We start from the raw sequence: 6925 nt of genomic DNA on the forward strand, positions 1-6925 counted from the left end.
TTTAGGGAGGATTTCTGCTTATTCCCTCAGATCCAGTTTGACAAAGAACCTCAGGGAACAGAAACAATGACAGATCTCTTGGAATAAAAAAAAAGGACTCTTGGTAGAATGCTTTCTGAGCCAGGAGAGGCACTTCTGGTCGCTGGGTCTGCAGGCAAAGCCCAGATGTCACCGGGCGTTGCCAGCTTGCACACTCAGGCTCTGACAAGCAGATGCTTCTTGCAAAGGGGAGCCCACAGCCAGGTTGCCAAGGCAGCTCCCATCACCCCCTGCACTTCTGAAGCAAAAGCCGGAGGACGAGTCAGAGTGGGAAACACTGTAAGGTTTGGTGCTATTCTTCCAGGGGCCTTTCTGCTGGTGCCCTTATGAAACACACCTCAGGCATGAATAGATGCATCGATAGAAGGAACAGCTAAAGACGGCTTGAAATATGCCACCATCAAGGGATAAAAACAGGAGCATACAAGGAATCTTCGGAGTTGCACCCAATTACCATATGCCTTGTTAGACAGATGCCCTCATGAAGTTAGTAGCTGACACTGAAAAAGGTAGTAAGAGCTATCTTGCTGGTTTGATGAGAACTGGCCTTCGTTTGCTATGACACAAGGCCAAGTACTAAAAGGGATGTCCTGCTTTGCCAAGAATTTCAATTCTGTCTTTACCAAGACATGATGTCCCTCTATGCTACATGCAGCCATCTGCTTTTTACTTGAAGAAACGTGCCATTTGGGAAGCAGTGGCTGTTATCACTTGTGGAACTGGTGTGATGTGATATGTCTGTAACATCATTGCAAAGCCTGTCAATATGAGAAACTTCTCTAAGGGCCTGTAAGGGACCAATAAAAACACTGAGGGGTGGAAGGCATACCAAAGGGGGTTCTTGTTAAACGGCATGTGCCGTTCACATTTAAAGTTTTCAAAAGTCCTCAAAGTTGGGATGTCTCTCCATTGAGTCTTGGAGTCCAAGGGCAGCCTTTGAATTCTGGGCAGGAGCAAAGCCTCATAAGTCCCAGTCCTCCCCCTTGAGTGACAGTGTGTTGAGTGGCCATAAGATGGGACAGTTGAAAGAACATGGGCTCTGCCATCAGACAGAGCTGCTTTCAATCCCAGGTCTGCAGCGTGGACGTCACCTACTGCTAACCTTCCCTGGGTCTCCTGGAAGTAAGAACCCCACAGAGACCAGCTGGTGCCCCTCCCCGGCCTCCAGTAGGCACTCAGTGAACAGGGGTTGTGTGTAGCCCATGGAGTCCCAGATCCCCGCCTCCTCCGGCTCCAGCCCCACGGGGGCACAGCTGCAGTGATCACCGGCTCACCTGAGCCTCACACCGTGGCTCATGAACTTCACAGAGATGCCAGCAGGGCCAGCGAAACATTTCCAGTTACAAAGCCACAGCCTGTGGCATGGGGTGGGTGGGGCTTCAGTCTTCACTCAAGTGATGCCTGTCCGGATGCCAGATAGGCTCCAGGGAGCACATGTGGCGTTTCCCAAGTATGCCTTTCATGGTACCAAGATCAGGGGGAACCTGGTTTTCCATTTCCTGTATAACTGGTCTTCTACATCAACAAGCTGCTTAAAGAGTAAGTTCCCAGAGGGATGCGACGGTGGGATGGCGGTGGGGTGGCATCAGCACTTCTCATGCCACTGTCAGCTGGCGGGGGGTCAAGTCAAACGAAAGATGACAGCACCACTGTCTTGCTTCTCTTTCCTGTAACATCTTTGTGCACCAAATCCATTCCAGCCTTTTCAACTCATTAAGTCCTCACTGCGGCCCCAGGGACTGTGCGCTCTGTATTAGCTCCAGTACACAGATGGTCAGACAGAGGTTTGGAGAAGGGGCATCACTGGCTCAAGGTCTCACAGCCAAAAGGGTTGGAACTTAAACCCTGACCTCTTAGCCACGATGCCACACTGCCACAGACTGACCCAGGCCAGGGCCTTGTTTGGGCTGCTGAATGAGCCTTGTACTATGAGGGTGATCACTGTATGTCCTCCCAGGCAACCAGGGTACATAGAGGGTCACTGAGGCACAGAAGCTGGATGGGCAGGTAAGAGAAAGCTTCTAGATCTTGGGCTGGTGAAAACCCTAATTTTGCTCAGGGAAAACATTCACTTGGGAATTCGGGGCCCAAATGAATTCTAATGATAATATCATTAGTTGCCGAGTATGCAGTGAGTGAGAACTATATGGCACTACCTGAAGTTTATATCCCAACCAGGGTGTGGGTTCTAGTACCCTCATTTTACATGAGGAGGAAATGGAGGTGAGGTAAGGTCACACAGTTTGTCAGTGACAAAGACTGACAAAGACAGGACTCCAGACCCGCTCTCTCACTTACTGCTTTGGTGAAGAGGAAGACAATGAACAAATGTGTGACCGCAAGGCACTCCCCTGCAGGAAGCACTCACAGCGCGCCAGGCCCCGTGCTGCCTGCCTCAGCCTCCAGGCTGCCTGGCCTCACCTAACCTCCTTGCCTCCTTAATGTTCACCTGTGTCAGCTGCAAGACATGAGATCACTAGTCAAGACACCCCCGGGTGAGGGGAAGATATCCAAAATCCTTCGAGAAAAAAATGGAGACGATGGACGAAAACAAGACCACTGCAGACCAGCCTCAACAAGCTGCTCTCTGGCATCTTTTCATCCTGTCCAGAGAGAACTGACAGGCTCCCCAGGCAGAGGCCTGTGTAAGAGTAACCAGCACAGGCTGTGTGGCGTCCTCTCTGCCCCTCTCCTCCAGCCATGCTTCCCTATCGATGCTGGCAAAGAGCTGTAGAAGCAGCACTTGGGCGTCTGAGGCTGCCAAGCTGCTTTCGTCATCACCTTTCTCTCAAAAATCAGACCCCAGATCACACTACCCGAGTCATGTGAGTGGGCCCAGGCTCCGGCTGGCTGCACCGTGAGACTCACCTGAAGCAAGACTGCGGGCAGACCGTGTGTAACATAAACGACTAGTGTACGTACATGCTTTTGCCAAGGGGCCTTCCTATGTTGAGCTCTGCGTTCATCCCATTTCCACCACGGAAAACTGTGCTGGGTATCAAATGAGATTTCCCATCATGGTGCGGTATGGCAGGAGGTGAGGTATCCACCCATCCAGGTTGACCCAGGGAGGGCCTCAGTCCTGGGAAGGGCGTCCCTGGCGGCCGAAGGCTGGAGGAAGGACAAACATCCAGGAACTCTAGGCCTCTATAAATCCAACAAATGTTGCCTCTTACTGGTGTTAGTATCACATGCGCACCATGCCTCATCCAAAACCTTGGGCCAGATGAATTTCAGAATTCAGAAAGGTGACAGAGCCAAGGGCCACGTATCAGTGACACCCTTGCAGGGTCTAGCAAACACATGGACATCACTTCAGGGAAACATGTGACTATTAACACCAAGTGTTAATAATGAGGCAAATAAAGAATTTTTAAAAAAGTGACTATTAACCCCAAGTGTTAATAATAAGGCACATAAAGAAAAAAAATAAAGAAAATTCAGGATTCTCTAAATAGCTTCATGCCGTCCATTTTTCGTTTTACCACCAGAAGCGTTTAGGTCAAGCTTACAGAAACACTTCTGGTTACCAAAGCTTTATGGATGACAGAATCGTGGGTGGCAGATCTTGGACCTGTATTACCTGAGGCGGCAGGCTGACGTCGACTCCCACACAGCTGGGAAGAAGCTCCCAGATTTATGCATTGCCAGCACTGACATAGCCCTCAATTCTCAAACCCTGTCAGTTCGTGTAGGTTCACAAAGCCTCTCCATTGGTCCCAGGGGCCGCCATACATCTTTGGTCAAAATGCATGCACGGCACCCAAGACCCCAACCAGGCCACATCCTGTTACAGACTTTTCAGTATCTGCCCATCTCCCATCAGTAGGCTTCAAGATACAGGCCAGCAGTACCCCCCACATCCTTTCTTACTTAGCAAAGACTACTTGGGAAGAGACGCCTCTTCAACCACTATTAGTAGTAGAATGCTTTATGGTTTACAGATTGCGCTCACATGAATTACCTTGTGTGATCCTCACCCTCAGGAGTTAACCTGGAAAATATTATCACTCCTTCGGGTAGATTTTTATATTAGACCTGTCTTTCAGATGAGGAAATTGAGGTTCAGAGAGGTAAAGTGATTTGCTTGGGCTCACACTGTAGTAGTGGGGGTGCCACAGATCAATCCCAGGTTCGTAACCATAGAATAGACATTGGACTTCCTGCTATGATCCCCCTATGGAGGACAGGAGCCTGACCAGCTACATCTAGGTTGCTTTACACACGCACGGGCACACGCGCGCGCGCGCACACACACACACACACACACACACACACACACTTCCCTCTACAGGCAATGAATGCCACTTCACAGCGTATCAAAATCTCTCAAACTCCTAAGCCAAAAATTGTATAGTAGACCTGAATTGATGGTGCCAGGTTGGAGGTGCTCCACAAATGCATCTGCTCCAGCCAAGAACCTTCCTTCAGTTCCCTGCAGGTATCTGGCCCTTCCCAGCAGCCCTTCCCCCACTTCCAACCTAAGAAGCCCCTATCTGCCTTCAAGCCCCAGCCCCTCATCCTAAGTCGGTAGTTCCTTCCTATTCACATTGACTGCCTCTCATTCTGCCTCGTTTCAGGCTCCACAGCATACAGGTCTGCCTGGAAGTTGCCTCCTCTCAGCTCTGAGGAACACACAGTGCACGCCTTCAAGCAACCTCTCGCAAGGTGGGTGTCTACTGGCTTAAATGTGCTTTGCCTCCCGATGTTCTGTCCCCAGATCTGCCTTCTCCCATCAGCCTATGTTTACACCAGTGCTAACAGACACGTGGTTATCAAAGGCCCTTCCTCCTCAGCAGGTATCTGATGTACAAGAGGCCAAAGCACCTCCGACCAAGCCAGCCGCAGGGTAGAGCGTGGCTGCGCCTGAGCAAAGGCAGCTGGTGCCCTACATTGCTTAGCTTACACCCACTCCTCAGGTACTACTAGGTGTAGATTTATCCATTCAGTCAGTGTGGGTTGCATAGCCTCAGGCACTGCGAGAGCCTGACCACACCAGCGGGATGCTGACCCTAGAATGATAATTCTTGCTCTGCAGCTCCCTGGTGGACTGGTAGACTGTCAGGTGGGCATCCGGTTTGAAGGAACACCCTGCCCAACTCTGCTTCCTCCCTCTCCTTCAGTGGGGGTTAGACCCCAATCAGTCTTTGGCATTCCTAACTCCCTCTTGGGGTCAGCTCCCTGAAGGACTTAATCTGACATCGTTGGTTCCAGAGTGGTCCAAAAAGCAGGTGGCAAGATGGGGTCTAGTATGGGATTACTCTTCTCCTACCCTACTGGCAATGACGGCCCATCCTGGAGGACGGGTGGTGTGCAGATAACCCCAGGCACAAGGAGACAGTCGAGCCACTAAAACTTTCACACTAGAACTTTTTGCTGAGCTGGCAGGTGGAGAGTAATTTCGTGGCAGGTGAGAAGATACAGGTATGTGGAATGTATGAGAATGACAACTCTAAGGACGAAGGGAATGGATGGAGGTGACTTCTCTGCACTAGTGGCTTACAAGGGGATGAGAAGCTGCGGGTGATTAACAAGCTGAAAATGAAGGGGGAGCCCCAGAGTTTCCTTGGTAGCTTACAAAGTAGCCCCACTTCAGGCAGTGGCCAAAGGTCAAGCTCAGGATTTGATAGGAATGGCTGAACTTCAAAGATGGCTGAACACTCAGCTAAGGCAGGCCTGTCATGCCAACATCAGAAGCCCACTTGGGAACACCTGCATCCCTGACACAAGGAACAGGGAGGGACATGTAGGGGAAGAGCTGGACTCCCCAGAGGTCTCTGAAACTTGAGTCTGTGGCAGCAGCCCACCCCTTCCCATAGTAAAGTGCTAGTACGTCCACCATAGCTCCGAGGGAGCAACACATTACCCAAGTCTTTCCCCAGAGGTGCCCTCCGTCCCAGGAGGCAGGGTGACCAACCATCTTGATTTGCTACAGAACTCACCCTGCTCCAGCCAGAAGAGTTCCAGGAAAAGCAGGAAGAGATGGGCAGCCTACTGCCAGGTCCTCAACCAGAGTGAAGTCACCATGCCCAGCACAGGCAGGGCATACCAGGCCTGGTCAGGGAGGAAAGGCAGGAGAGGTAATTCTCCCGCCCCTCCCCCACCACGACTGCAGTAGAGGCCCTGGGGTAGCACCGAATGGCCAGAAGCCAGGGGCTCATGATCACAGACATCACTGACCAGGAGGTCTGACCCACAGCGTGGTGGAAGTGGAGGCCTTCCTAGTGATGTAATGGACAGGCAACCAGCCAAGGTACAGCCTCAAGTGGATATTCAAAAGAGCAAGAATACACAGTAAGAAGCTGAGTGCAGCCACCCCAATAAACAAGTCATGATCCCTTGCCCCACTTCTGCCCCTGAGCCAGTTCTGAGACCTACGGCTGAGACAGGGAAACTGAAGGACTCCATAAAAATCGGGTTTTTTGCTCCTTTTCCTGCTTTTATTGTTGGTAGGACCTGCACCCCTACTTTACACGTCTCATAATGCAAATAATGATTTCTCTAGAGTAGATGACATCCAAGGAAGTACCAGGTGACAATGACCAGACGAAGCTGCCATATGCCTATTCCAGACCACTGGTGCTAGACATCTTGATGCCAAGGCCCCTGGCTCTAAGGAATGACACCTGGGCCCCCGCCTTTGTTCTAAGGGTTCCTGGATTCCTGAGGGGACACATACACCAGGCCTCAATAAAAACCCCAGACCCCAGACAAAGACGAGACTCCCTCCTTTCTTTCCTTCCAGAGTCTCCTGAATACTCTGTCCTTGCACTTTCCCTATATCTTCAATACACTCTGCATTCACCTCCTGCTAACTCGCGTTTGATTTCTATTCTGCGTGCAGCCAGAGACACTCCTGGCTAGTCCTGCAGGAACCCTCTGGGTC

The sequence above is a fragment of the Prionailurus viverrinus genome, chromosome X (assembly GCF_022837055.1).
Source record: "Prionailurus viverrinus isolate Anna chromosome X, UM_Priviv_1.0, whole genome shotgun sequence".
Taxonomy (NCBI): domain Eukaryota; kingdom Metazoa; phylum Chordata; class Mammalia; order Carnivora; family Felidae; genus Prionailurus; species Prionailurus viverrinus.